Source organism: Mesoplodon mirus, assembly GCF_964341445.2.
Source record: "Mesoplodon mirus genome assembly, chromosome: 15".
Lineage (NCBI taxonomy): Eukaryota > Metazoa > Chordata > Mammalia > Artiodactyla > Ziphiidae > Mesoplodon > Mesoplodon mirus.
Window position 1 is genome coordinate 15,630,995 of NC_138991.1, and position 14,861 is coordinate 15,645,855.

General features: G+C 44.6%; 1 long non-coding RNA gene and 1 pseudogene across 2 annotated transcripts in view; both read right to left on the reverse strand.

Annotated features, from left to right (window-relative positions):
- Positions 1–10,159: 10,159 nt before the first annotated feature.
- On the reverse strand, positions 10,160–12,433 carry LOC309816513 (SWI/SNF-related matrix-associated actin-dependent regulator of chromatin subfamily D member 1-like; annotated as a pseudogene). Its single transcript has 2 exons — positions 11,068–12,433; positions 10,160–10,526 (listed from the first exon to the last, which is right to left on the reverse strand). The product of its transcript is annotated as an SWI/SNF-related matrix-associated actin-dependent regulator of chromatin subfamily D member 1-like (transcript).
- A 454-nt stretch (positions 12,434–12,887) lies between these two features.
- LOC309791652 overlaps positions 12,888–14,861 on the reverse strand; it is a 31,923-nt gene continuing 29,949 nt past the window's right edge. The window contains exons 3-4 of the long non-coding RNA XR_014291535.1: positions 13,353–13,433; positions 12,888–12,972 (exon numbers count right to left, since the gene is read on the reverse strand). This is a non-coding gene — a long non-coding RNA (uncharacterized lncRNA). The remainder of the gene's footprint in view (positions 12,973–13,352; positions 13,434–14,861) is intronic.

Genomic DNA, 14,861 nt, shown 5'->3' on the forward strand with positions numbered 1-14,861 from the left:
TATGTTTAGTGCTGGAGACACAAGACAGACAGGGCCCTGCTGTCTTGGAGTTTACAGCCTGGTAGGAGATAAAACAAAGTAAATGGCCTTTGTCAATTCTCCTTTACCTTTACTTAGCTTATTGATGACTTCTAACACATCACCCCACCCTCAGTCCTGCTCCCATCAACTGCCAAAGTGATCTTTGAAAAAGCCCATTCTGATTGTGTCCTTTTGCTTAAATCCTTTGGTGATTACTCAGACCTAGAAGACGATTGATAAGCTTCTTGAGTGCGACAATCAAGGTTCTCCAGAAGCTGCCCTTACCCTTCAGCTTCTCCCTGCCAGTTCTTCCCCAACACAAACCCCCAGTTCAACTGGATGATTCCTTATCCTCCCAGTATGCCAGCTTTCAGTCTTTCTAAACCTTTTGTGTTAGTTGCCAACAGTTTTTAAAGACTGAGAGATTTCTTTGTGAACAGAAATTTGCAGTCTGTGCCTTGTCTGGCAACACTGTGTCCACATTTCTGTGTGGCAACTGGCTGAAACCAAGGAATGTCTGCCCACTCTAGATCAGGTCTGCACTTGTCACAGGGCCAGGGTCCCCTCCCCACCCGACCCCCCAGGCTGCTTTCCTCATTTACATTGTCTGTCATATAGGCATCTGTGCCAGTGACCCCTTACTACGCCACCTTTTAACTTGGGCAAGATTGAAAGAGAGTGTTGGGTAACGTAAACAGCATGGATTTGACATCAAAACCATAGGATCTGGACCCTGGAAAAGTTTCCCAAATGCAAAAACTTCCCTGTGGGAATCCATCTTTGGCAAACCAAAGATCCGTAATCCAGAGACTGCTCAGGTCAAAGTAAACCTTAATGTAATATGACCTTAGGCCCCCATCTAATAAATACCCTAGAGGGCCGGAGAGCTCATGATAATTACACCACAAATGACAACAGTGCATTGAGGGAACAGAATTGCCCTTTGCCAGGCGTCCCTGGGTGCCTGCTAACGTTGCACAGATTAGCTGCTTTCACCACCTCTGCATTCTAGGCCAGGGGTCGGCAAACCACAGCTATTAACTAACAGAGACACAAAGAGATATTAAAATACAATGTGGCATATGCAGCCATAGGAATATATATGGCCAGGGTATTATGGGAGTCTGAGGCAAGGGCACCTAACGCATCTTGAGAGTATGGAGAGTATCAAGACTTCCTTGATACTGGTGATACTGGAGCCTTAGATTCCATAATGAATTTTTTTTAATTAATAGGCTTTATTTTTTTAGAGCAGTTTTAGGTTTACAGAAAAATTAACCAGATAGTATAGAGAGCTCCCATATACCCAATTTCTCCCCACCCACAATGTCCCCTATTATTAACATCTTACATCAGTGTGGTACATTAGTTACAATTGATGAACCAATATCGATACATTTTAAAGTAAAGTCCATAGTTTACATTAGGGTTCATTATTATTGTACAGGTCTAAGGATTTCAACAAATGGATATTAGGTACCTACCATGACAGTATCATACAGAACAGTTTCACTGTCCTAAAACTCCCCTGTGCTTCATCTATTCAACTCTCACCCTCTCCTCTCACCTCAACCCTTGGCAATCACTTCTCTTTTAGTTTTGCTTTTTCCAGATGTCATACAGTTGGAATCATACTGTATGTAGCCTCCACCGACTGGATTCTTTCACTAAACACTATGATATAAGATTCCTCTATGTCTTTTTATGGCTTGATAGCTCATTTCTTTTTATCACTGAATAATATTCCACGGTATGAATGTACCGCCATTTGCCCATTCACCTACGTTATGGATTGGCCCAAGTCCTCCAAAAAGATATGTCAAAGTCCTAATCTCTGGTACCTGTGAATGTAACCCTATTTGGAAAAAAGTCTTTGCAGATGCAATCCAGTTATGATGAGGTCGTTAGGGTGGGCCCTAATCCAATATAACTGATGTCCTTATAAAAAGAGGAAGCGGCCATATGGACACACACAGGGGGGAATACCATTTGATGACAGAGGCAGGGATTGGAGTGATGTAGCTATAAGCCAAGGAATGCTAAGGATCCGTAACCACCACCAGAAACTAGCAATAAGCAAGAAAGGATTCTACCCGAAATCTCAGAGGGAGCATGGCCCTGCTGATACCTTGATTTCGGACTTCTAGCCTCCAGAACGGTGAGAGAATAAATTTGGTTGTTTAAGCCCTCAGTTGGTAGTACTTTGCTACAGCAGCACTATGAAACTGATACACCTCCTGAGAGACATCTTGATTCAGCTTTTGACAGTTATGAATAAGGCTGCTATCCACATCTGTGTGCAGGTTTTTGTGTGGACACAAGTTGTCAACTCATTTGGATAAACACCTGGGAGCATGACTTCTAGATCATGTGTTAAGATTATGTTTAGCTTTGTGAGAAATTGCCAAGCTGTTTTCCAAAGTGGCTGCACCATTTTGCATTTCCACCAGCAGTGAAAGAGTTCCTGATGCTCCATATTCATGCCAGCATTGGGTATTGTCAAGTTTGGATTTTATTTTGTTTGTTTTTGATTTCATCTGTTCTTACATAAATGTGTAATGTAAGATCCTGGTTTGTCTCCCCCAATGTTTCTTTTTGTTCCTAATATTCTGAATTTTTTTTTTTTTTTTTTTTTTTTTTTGCGGTACGCGGGCCTCTCACTGTTGTGGCCTCTCCAGTTGCGGAGCACAGGCTCCGGACGCGCAGGCCCAGCGGCCATGGCTCACAGGCCCAGCCGCTCCACAGCATGTGGGATCTTCCCGGACCGGGGCACGAACCCGTGTCCCCTGCATCGGCAGGCAGACTCTCAACCACTGCGCCACTAGGTAAGCCCTCTTAAGTCTCTTTTAATCTGTAACAGTTACTCCTACTCCTCTTATTAAAAAATGCGATTGATTTGTTGAAGAAACTGGATAAATTCTCCTATAGAGTTTCTCACAGTCTGAATTTGGCTGACTGGATCTTTGTGGTGTTTTAAAAATGTGACAGTGTCCCTTGAATGTCCTGTAAACTAGTAGTTAGATCTAGAGGCTTGATTAGATTTCAGTTTTTGGCAGGAGTGTTTTATAGGTGGGACTGTGTATTTCCTATTTCACTAGATCAAGAGACATGTAATGTCTAATTGTTCCTCAATGATCTCTTTCGATCTGAAAACTCATTTCTTTCAGTTCTGAAATATTTTTGTGAATTATTTCTTCAAGGATTTCCTTCCTTCATCTCCCTGTTTTCTATGTTTTCACTTTCTGGAACTCCAATTATTTGGATATCTGAGCTCCTGGAATGACTTTCTAATTTTATTTTTTTTCTCCCTCTCTCTTACTTTTTTACCTTTTTGTGTTTGGGTCTACTTTCTGAATAGTATCCTCCAACCTGTGTTTGGTTAGAGTTCTGTGCAGGAGACAGGATCAGAAACCACTCTAGGTATTTTAAGCAGAAAAGGATTTAATATAGGGAATTAGGTGCTTGCAAACTCGTTGGAAGAGCTGGGATTGCTGAAATCAGGGAGACTTTTGCTTCAAAGTCACCATAGCTGTGGTTGAGAGGTCACATTTGCTACTCTTGCTCCTGCCCCCGTAACTTCCTGACCACATGAAGCTGGGGACTGGGCACTGGATCAGGGAGTCTGGCCACTGACATTTGGCTCAAAGGTAAAGTTCAAAGACAGCAAGGTTGTTGTTTGGCTTGAATAAGAAGTTCACATTGTGGGGTAGTCTATGACATGTCAATTCACATGAGGACTTTGATATTCATCCAACTGATACTCATCCAACCAATTTTGGCCTTTCATTTTAATGAAACAGAAGCTGAACTCCTGACGGAGTGAGTTCTATAGGTGTAATCAGAAACAGAGCTCCAATAGCTTCACTAACTTTACCAGACAAGAGTAGGCTGTGTCAAGGAGGCCAGAGTTCTCCAAACTCACTGGATTGAATTTTGGTCACATAATCACCTTGGCTCTCACATAAATGAAGTCACTGGAAAGGTAGGCATCATTAATGAAAACAAATATAAATCTGTGTTTCAGTTTCATGATAGCTGAATCAGAAATAAGTTTCACAGTGTGTCTAGGTTTTGCAAGTTTCTACCTGTTGAGGAAGTGGCAAGGCATCATCACACTCCAGTACTTCCTCTAGCCTTGGAAGGTTCACAGAACTATCCTCCTCCAGTCTCTTTCTTCAGAGTGCCAGGTGGGCAAAAAGAACCATTAATTTTTTGGGTGTTTGTGTGTGTATTTTAAGAATGATATTTTGTAGCATTTAATTTTAAGTAAGCAAACACCTGCTGTATTCATTTTAAATCATATATTTTTATTACCTGGTGATGCATGAATATATTTTCACTGTAAGAAAACTAAAATATTAAAGATAAAAGCTAAAGTCTCCTGTGATCACCACCCTCAATACCAGTTCTCCTCTCCAGAAAGTAACCAAGTATCAATTATATAGCAGCATGCATTAGTCAAGGGAGGTTAGGTTTTGCTGCAATAACAAACATCTTCAAAATCTCAGTGCCTTACAACAACAAAGGTTTATTTATTGATCCTTACATGTTTGTCATGGGTTGGCTTCAGCTGTATCTCTGGACACAGGTTGAAAAAGCAGGTAGGTTATGCTAATCTTAAGGCAGAGGGAAAAGAAACAATGGTGGAACCTCTTAAATCTTCCGCTTGGAAGTCTCATGTCACTTTCACCCACATTTCCTTGGTCAAAGCAAATTATACAGCCAAACCTACTGCAGTGAGGGTGTATAATCCTCCCATAGAGAGGGACAGTGAAAAATTTCCTGTAGTTTTATGGAGTACATAAAACTATAGAAATAGGTATCATTTTAATATAATTTATTGCAATACTGAACTTTACTTTCTTCATGCAAAAATATGTCTTAGAAGTCTTTCCATGTTATACAAATAGACCCATCTCCTTTTTATTTATTTATTTGTTTATTTTTGACTGTGTTGGGTCTTTGTTGCTATGCGCGGGCTTTCTCTAGTTGCAGCAAGCAGGGTCTACTCTTCGTTGTGGTGCGCAGGCTTCTCACTGCGGTGGCTTCTCTTGTTGCGGAGCACGGGCTCTAGGTGCGCGGGCTTCAGTAGTTATGGCACATGGGTTCAGTAGTCATGGCACATGGGCTCAGTAGTTGTGGCTCGCAGGCTCTAGAGCGCAAGCTCAGTAGTTGTGGCACACGGGCTTAGTTGCTCTGCGGCATGTAGGATCGTCCTGGACCAGGGCTCGTACCCGTGTCCCCTGCTTTGGCAGGTGGATTCTTAACCACTGGGCCACCAGAGAAGTCCCTCCATCTCCTTTTTAAATAGCTGCATTCATATGCCATAATATGGATGTACTATGGTTTATTTAGCTATTTCCTTATTTAAAGACATTTAAGTTGCTTCTAATTTGTTGTTACTGCAGACGAAAGTGTAGCAATATCCCTGTACTTGCCCCTTGTACATATGTGCAAGCGTTTCTCTGGGGTGGGTACAGAGAAGTGGAATAGCTCATGAATAGTTCCAAAGGAACTGCCAGTTTTCTCTCTGTATCCTAATACGGCATACTCATTAGGAGAATTTCAAAGAGTTTAATAAAAGGACTACTGACAAAGAATAAAGTAGTATCCCAAGACTGACAGCAGTGAGGCTAGGCCTGAACGAGCAAGAGGAGGGAACAGTTAGCAGAGTCATGTGGAAAGGGATGGGTGAAGCCAATTTGGCTCTATAGTGAAGGAGTCAAGGGAATAAATGCCTCAAATCACTGTTTTCCCTCTGGTCTCCTGCTGGGCTGACCTCAAGCAGATGACAGACAGCCAAGGAGTCTATTTATCTAGCCTGTCCTGGCCTGCCTGCTGGGACACAGAGGAGGTGGAAAGAATAGAAAGCCAACCTGGAGGAGCAAATAGAAGATATCTATCCCGTTCTCTTACCCGCAGAACAGGAAATGACTTAATTGTTTGCCGATATGATAAGCAAACCAAAAAAATGCTACTTAAAAGTGCACTTTTAATTTGCATTGCCCTAATTATTAGTGAGGACTTCTACTGATAATGCAGGAACCCAGACTGTCTTTTCCAGCACAGCTTAGGTTTAAATAACCTAACCCTAACTGATACAGCATCCAACTATTGACAGTTCATAGTCCTTACATTTAATTAGAAGGAAAGAGATCTTATTGTTACTGTTTGTAGAAACAATGGGGTTGATTTGGTGGTTTGTGCCATTAAGTCTTCTGGAACTTAGGCTCCTTTAGTCTTGTTGCTTCATCCTACATTAATTGCTTATTTGGACCAAGCTCACCTCATGGGTCCAAAATGTCTGCTCCAACTCCTGCCATTATATCTGCATCCAAACCAGAAGGAAAAAAGAAGAGACCAGGAGGGAAAAGGTGGAGATATTGGGTGCAACCCAGTGGTCTCTTAATGAAGGTTCTAGAATCTGCTATGTGATTACCTGATTTACACCTTGTTGGACAGAACTCAGTTACATAGCCATACTTGGCTATAAGGAAGGTTGGGAAGGTTTTAATTTTATTTGGGGAGCTAAGTGCCTAGGCACAAGGGAGATGACCTATAAATACTATTTTTTAAAGTCCAGGAATTGGACAGACACCCTTCTGTGGCAGGTGAGTTGGTCCTGCTTTCTAGGAGGAGTGTACCTGTACTTTGACCTCCATGACCCCTGGCTCTTCCCTTGGGGACACTCTTCCTTGTCCAGTATCCTCATGGCCAAATTTAATAGATACTAGTGTCACCTTTTTGGGGACTGCACAAATATTATAGCCCTGTTTCCTGATAGTTTGGGGTCCCTGGAGTTTCTTATTTCTTTGTAGAAGAAATAAATGTGAAGATGTTTCTTAGGGGACATTTAGTGGGCTCTGCCACAGATGCTCAGAATAATGCCTGGCCCATTTTTTCCATGTTTAAGCTCAGGAGTCATATCCTATATGGAGACTAAGGTCTAATGACAGTTTTTAAAGAAAAATCATACACAGTCAAAATTATTATTGATATATCCATGTGTGTTATCCTCCACAACTTTGTAAATGTGTATCAATTATCTAAGGCTGCCTAACAAGCCACCTCAAAGCTCGGTGATATACCCATTCATCTGTTGATGGACATTTAGGTTTCTTCCATGTCCTGCCCATTGTAAATAGTGCTGCAAGAAGATGTGGTATATATATATATAATGGAATATTACTCAGCCATAAAAAAGAATGAAATTGGGTCATTTGTAGAGATGTTGATGGACCTAGAGTCTGTCATACAGAGTGAAGTAAGTCAGAAAGAGAAAAGCAAATATCGTATATTAATGCATATATGTGGAATCTAGCAAAATGGTACTGATGAACCTATTTGCAGGGCAGGAATAGAGACACAGACGTAGAGAATGGACATGTGGATACAGCGGGGGAAGGGGAGGGTGGGATGAATGGGGAGACTAGGTTTGACATAAATACACTACCATGTATAAAATAGATAGCTAGTGGGAACCTGCTGTATAGCACAGGGAGCTCAGCTCGGTGCTCTGTGATGACCTAGATGGGTGGGATGGGCTCTGGGAGGGGGGAGGGAGGTCCAAGAGGGAGGGGATATATGTATACATATAACTGATTCACTTCATCGTACAGCAGAAACTAACACAACATTGTAAAGCAATTATACTCCAATAAAAAAATACTCAGTGATATAAAACAACAATCATTTACTTTCATGTAAAGTAAATCTGCAGTCTGGCTGATCTAGCAGCCAAGGCATGTTCTCCTGCATAGCAGAAGCACTAGAGGGCAAGGCCAACCACGCAAGCACATTTCAAGCCTCTGCTTGTGTCAATGACTGCTAACATCCCATTGGGAAAAAAAAGTCATGTGGCCAAGCCTAAGGTCAGTGGGTGGGGAAGTATATACATACACGACCAAGGCCAGTGTCCCCCAACATCAAATTCCACTCCTCCCATGGAGGTGGTGCGGGAGAGGGAGCGGAATGTTTTTAAACAATTTAATTTGCCATAAAATGATTTTTAAATCAATTGCTCTAATGCATTTGTCAATTTGTGGCCCTCGATTCTTCCATTTCTTATTTGAGGAGGTCAAGGAAGCCATCACCAACCACTTGCCCAGTTAGTTGAACATTGCATTTTACTTCTTTGTTAACAGCTTGAAACCATACAATAATCTATATATTATTTCTGTATGAATTGGTCAAAATACATCAGTTATTGCAATTGGATGGCAGATATGGCCTGGGTCACAGGTTCACTGAGTGGATGGTGGGCAGAACCATTTTCACTCTTTAAATCCCCCCTCCCACTACCCATGACATTGACCTTGTCTACCTGTCAGCTGTTCCCCCTATTTGAGCAGCAGTGCAGATGGGACAAGTACATGGGTTCTGTAGTGGATACTGTGGCATGCTGCCCAGACCCCCCACTCCAGGACTGAGGCACTTATATTCCCCCAGCTGCTGCTAGCATAGGCTGCTGACAGCCCTCAATCGAGTCCCTCTTGAGGATTTGCCCTTGGTTGAAGAAAGCAACCTAGTCCAAGTTCTACATCCAATGACTGGATGAAATGGGAGTCCCAAAGTCCTGCCTCCATGCCATTCTAGCTCCATCCTTACCCCTTGGCATCAACTAAGGCCTCTGCTGAGGCTGCATGCAGTTTGATTTTTCCTTTCCACGTATGATCCTGAAAGCACTCTGTAATAATCTTCCTGCATGCATACCTCCACGGAGTTTTATTCCTGGGGAACCTAACCCACAACAGGCTCTGAAGTCAGACGGAACTGGGTTTTGAGTTTTATCCCAAATACCCACAAGCTATGTGGCCTTAGATATTATACATTCTCTATAAGCCTCAATAAGCCTCAGATTTTTCATCTCTAAAGATGAAATAATGATAGCATAAGCCTCTTATGGTTACAATGAGGACGAAGAGAAGTAATGCTGTAAATCATATGATATCTGGCACGTGTTAGACTTTGCTGAAATGTATTCCCTTTTTGCTCAGCCCGTTACCTGCATTTCCAGAAGCCAGTGTCTTCATGCCTCACTGAAAGAGAAATGGTCCTGTTGTGCTAACTTCTTTCCAGCAGATGGCGCCAGTGGATTAAATCCTATCCAGCTCAGTTACAACTCTCACTATTCACAGATTACATACCAGTTTCACATGCATCATCTCATTTGATTCGCCGTCATCAACCATTTACCAGGTGCTGATTATTGCATCATTTATTCTTTCATCCCTTCCTCAACTCATGCTTGCTGAGACCTTACTCCAGCCGAAGTGCAGCTTTAAATCCCTTCTAAAACATCATGGTGACTAAGACACAACAGTGAGAGGCCCGCGTACCGCAAAAAATAAACAAAAACTGGGTGACATCGATAAGGGGGCAGTACAAAAAAAAATCTGGTCCATGAAGAAAACATAATAATTCAGTTAATAAAAAACAGTTATCTTCAGGGACACTGTGTAGGAGTGCTGAGCCTCTTTCTCATGGTTCCAGCCCCAGGGACAGAGGTTGTCCAGTGTCACTGTGGGGAGAACCTTTCAAGGGAGGAGTGGGATAATGACATGAAGCGGAAGAGACAGGGAGAAAGTTCTGCTGTCCCCAGTGTGGAACAGGCAGGGATACGGGGCTGGAGGATGTGCTCGCAGAAGCCTGAGGAGGGGGTGGGGAAGCAGGGGCTTTGTCAGTTCTGTGGGTTTAGAGCCCATGCTGAACGGGATTCCCGCTCTGTGCCCAGCCGTCTCCCACCCTGCTGTGTTGAGTCTGCAAGCCTGGGCTATGCTAACTCAGGGGTGATACAACCTGGAAGAAGAATTTGAGGCTCTCCTGGAAAGATGCAAAACCATCTCAGTTGCAAGGGGCCAAGATCACAAGGTCCTGCTGCTACCTGCGGGGTCTGAAGCTTTGAGGGCAGGGGCTGGGGAGTCACAGTCCTGTGAGGCAGGGAGAGGGAAGAGTCACAAACCCAACTCAGAGCTATTCTCCAGCCCTATAGGGGTTTCACTCCTCAGTGCCCTGGAAGTCACCAGTGGGTGTCAACTGGGAAGACAGGGACAGGAAGACAGAAATGGCCCAGGGATTTTACCCGTTTGATTTTAGGCCTGTTTCTCCTTGAAAGGATGGGGGAGGCAGGGTGGTGGAATGAATGGATGAGTCACACCTCCAAGCAACAGCAGGAAGGAACAGCCTCCGCTGGCAATGACAGTACCCAAGGTGAGGGCCCTTGGGGCTCTGACAGGGAAAGACAAGATTCCCCCACTCAAATGCCCTGGGTTAGGACAGGTAGGAGGGAATCCTAAAAAGCAGCTATAGGGAGTGTGGTGAGAGGGAGCAATACTAAAAGAACAAACTCCAGTACTGATGTGGACCCCCTATGAGGGAGTAAGTGAAGCACTGAGTCAGCAGGCCACTCCAGAGGGCCGCGGACTGACCTGGGCTCGGTGGAGCCCAAGAACCAGGAGTCCTTGAGTGCTAGAGGGCGACAAGTGAAGGGAGAGCATGCTCCAAACCTGTGGAGGGAAGGGAGGAAACTGGACTCTGTTATCAGGAAAGCCAAGATCAACTAGCTTATAGAGAGCCCCCAGGCTTGAGTTTTGGAGAAGGGGCCAAAGCTCCCAACTCCTGGGTCTCTGAAGGGCAGGATCAGTGTAGCTGGTCCCCTTGAAGACCACTTGCCTTAGGCCCAATCCATTCAATGCACTGATTACCACTACGGGTTCTCTCTCTAATCCTATCTAGAGGTCCTATGCAGACCAGGGGAGGGTACAGGCACATGGGAACTTTGTGGGGCAAAGGGAAGCTGCAGGTAGGAAGGGATGGAGTGGGAGAAGATGGTAACAGGTATCATGTGAGACCCTCTTCATTCTGGTGTTGTCCTAGAGCCAACAGCATCCCCTGGAAGGCCTCAAGCAAGACCAAGGCAGGTGCTATGAGGCAGGCAGCACAGGGCCCAAATAAAGAAATCGGTGCAGCCAAATCAGGGCTGTGGGAGAAGCCTTGTGTATTTCGGATTCCCAGGGCTTGCTCTAATTCTTGTCGTCTCTGCTGCACCTTGGAGTAGAAGTATTGGCACACGGCCTCCTGTGCTTGGAAGTAGAACTCAGCTCAGCGCTCTTCCTCTGGGTTACTTACCACATCAGCCATGGTCTTGAGGTCCCAGCACTGGGACTGAAGTCAGTCATTGATGAAACCCTGAGGGTCTCTGGCAAAGCTCAGCATGAACTCTCGCTGGGTCTTCAGCTGATTGATAGTTTCTATTGTCTCATGGATCTTGTTGTCTAGAGTAGCAATCTCCTGCTGGCTGGCAGTAGACAGCAGAAAAGAATTCATCTGGGTCTTCAAGGTATCAACCACTTCCACATCAATGTCATAACAAGCTGTCTTTTTCTGATCATTCGGGTCAACACTAAGGATATGATTAATGATGATGGGCTCTGGTGGCATAAGCAAGGCGTGGAGCCGCTGGGGGATCTCAGAAAAGTTTCATACGTTGAGACTCAAAGATCTGCTGGAGGTACTTGTCACAGATGACAAACTCCCGTTCAGGTGGGTCCTGGAGCTTATGCATCTTAATATATTGCCACAGTGCTTGAATGATCACTGGACAGGTCTGGGTGTGGATGCCCAGCAGCTGAGCCAGAGGAGGGTCTAATTTAAACTGAGGAGGCTGGTAATCCAGCATCAGCAGGACAGTACACCGTACATTCACATCTCCTGGCCACTTCACTTCGAAGCCATCTGTCTCCTGGGTAGTGGCGGTCCTGTACCATTCTACCAGATGGTTGTCTGGCCCGTACAGGTCCTTGTCCAGTTCGAGCACCAAGGACTTAAAAAAAGAAGAGAACTTCCTCTTTTGTTAGGTGGCATCATATTTGGACAAGGCTGACTTGATGGGATGTTTCAAGGCCTCCTGGATATCTAGCCATTCCCTCATGATAGTCTGGTCCAGTTTCCTTTCAAAAGCCAAGAGATCCATATAGGCCTGGGATTCTGGTACCAGTTCATGAATACTTTGAGGTAGAATTTTGTCAGCCATCTTCTTTTTCTTTGCACTGTGGTTCGAATTCTGGACTGCCTTCTGCTGGACTTGCTGGATCTGCTGAGGAACAGGTCTCCTGTGGGACTGGTCCATCCCTGACTGGGCCAGGCCAGGTCGGACTGAAAGGCTCCCCTCATAGCCAGGGGGTCCCATGGAAGGTCCCTAAGGTGTCGTTCGGCTGCCTGGTAGCATACCTGGTCTTGGATAGGCCGCTCCGGGCATTGGGGAGCGGTACATTCCTTGACCTGGTGCCGGGCCCATTCGTACCAGAGGCCCCGGAGTCCCACCCGGGCCCAGGGCAGCCTCCGCGCCCGCCCCTCCTGAGGCTCCAGCGCTGCTGCTCAGAGCCACAGACTGGAAACCTGCCCCGGCCTCCATCTTTCCTGGAGCCACTGCTGTAGCTGCACAAAGAACCCCAAAAGTTCAGTTTTCTATTGTAAAAATTGTACAAGCAGGGGGACTTCCCTTACAGTCCAGTGGTTAAGACTCTGCGCTTCCAATGTAGGGGGTGTGGGATTGATCCCTGGTCGGGGAACTAAGATCCCACATGCCGAGTGGTGAGAAAAACATAGTACATGCACATAATAAACAAGTTAGAGAAGTGCAAAGAGGAGAGCAAAAATCACCTCCAACCTCACTACCTGTTTGGTGAACATTGTTTTAGACAGCACTTCATGCAGATATACATAAATATACATACACACCCATACAAACTTACATAAAGATAAATATATGTATTGGTGTAAAGATATATACATAGTTTTAAACCAAAACAGGATCAAACTACACATTTATTATTTTATTTTTATTCTTTTACTAAGTAATACATTGCATTTATCTTCCATAGCAATAATAAGAATTGAGGCAGGTAACTGTCTTCACCATACCAGGAAGCTGAGACTTGTCCATGACCACACCTGTTGAGAGAGGAAGAAATCTCTTGGTCATCCCAGAACTACTTACTCTTCAAGGACCTCATGTCTGTGAGGGGGTAAACCCTGGAGTTCAGCTGAACTGGGAAGCCTTCACCCTCTCAGCTGCATTTACTTAAAAGCTTGTAACTTATGTAACTGGAAATCTTAGAGATTTCAGGGGATGCTACCTCCGGTGTAGGTGACCCATATGCTGAGTCCCAACAGAGATCTATTGCTGGAAAACTTCAACTCAACTGTCACACTTTGGAGGCAGGAATCTGGTGCATCCTGGGCTCCTTTCTTTATCTCGGTTCTGATTCTTCTGTGAAACAAATGGGAGCAAGGAGCCACTTGTCTCCATAACCCTCAGTGCAGCAACTCACCACTAGGTGTCTCCATGGCACCATGTGCTGTAGTCCGTGGATAGAGAGCCACGCCCACAAAGGTTGATCTCTTCATCCTGTCTGGCTTCCAGGAACGGGAGGAAAATGAGAGACGGTAGACTTCCTGAGCTCGGTCCCAGGGTTTATTTAATCTTCAGGATCCCAAAGCTCAGAATGGCTGCATCAGAGTCACCTAAGGAGCTTGCTGAAAGCAGTGATGCCAAGGTTTTGCTCCCAGAGTAGTGGATATCAACCTTGCCTACCCATTAGAATCACCAGGGAAGTTTTTTTTTTTTTAACATCTTTATTGGAGTATAATTGCTTTACAGTGGTGACCAGGGAAGCTTTTAAAAAAACAAAATGTTGGAGCGTGTTAGGGGCTGAATGTTTGTGTCCTCCCCAAATTCACATGTTGAAACCTTACTCCTCTCTCCCAACATATGATGGTATTAAGAGGTGAGATCTTTGGGAGGTAATTAGGATTAGATGCAATCATGAGAGTGGAGCTCTCATCAGTGGGATGTGCCCTTATGAGTCATGAGAGAGCTTGCTTCCTCTTTCTGCTTTCTGCCATGTGAGGATACAACTGAGAAGCTGAGAAGTCGGCAGTCTGCAACCCAGAAGAGGACTTTCACCAGAACCTGACCACACTGGCACCCTGATCTTGGACTTCCAAGAACTGTGAGGAATAAATTTCTGTTGTTTATAAGCCACCCAGTGTATAGTATTTCTGTTATTAGCACCCCAAACTGCTGCTGAGACAAGGGGCTCCAAGCTCCTCCATAGAAACACTGAGAAAACAAGCAGATACTGTCAGAATCAACTTTGTAAGAACTTCGGAAAACCATCAAGGTTTACAGCAACCAACTGAATGCTGAATCAAAAAAAAAAAAAGGCAACTTAAAAATGGCTCAGGGGACTTCTCTTGGTGGTGCAGTGGTTAAGAACCTGCCTACCAATGCAGGGGACACGGGTTCGAGCCCTGGTCCAGGAAGATCCCACATGCTGCAGAGCAACTAAGCCCGTGCACCACAACCGCTGAGCCCACGTGCCACAACTGCTGAGCCTGCATGCCTAGAGCCCATGCACCACAGAAAGAGAAGCCACCGCAATGAGAAGCCCATGCACCACTACGAAGAGTAGCCCAGGCGCAGCAACGAAGACCCAACACAGCCAAAAATAAATAAATAGATAGATAGATAGATAGATAAATAAATAAATTTATTTATTAAAAAAAAAAAAAAGATGGCTCAGTGCAAGCAGGGAGTATGGGCTAAAGCAGAGCTGCAAACAGCCTCCACAACACAGAGCCCATCTGCAAAGCCTGAGAAGTATGTTTTGTTTTAAGTTCCAGGTGTGCCAAGAAATCTCTGTCAAGGTACTAGTTGAACATGAGCTGAAGGAACAGACTTCAGCGACTACATACGACGTGAAATACAGCCCATGTAAAATAGTTTGGGAAAAATCACTAAGCAAATGGATGACTGCAGCCTTCATCAATCTAGATCA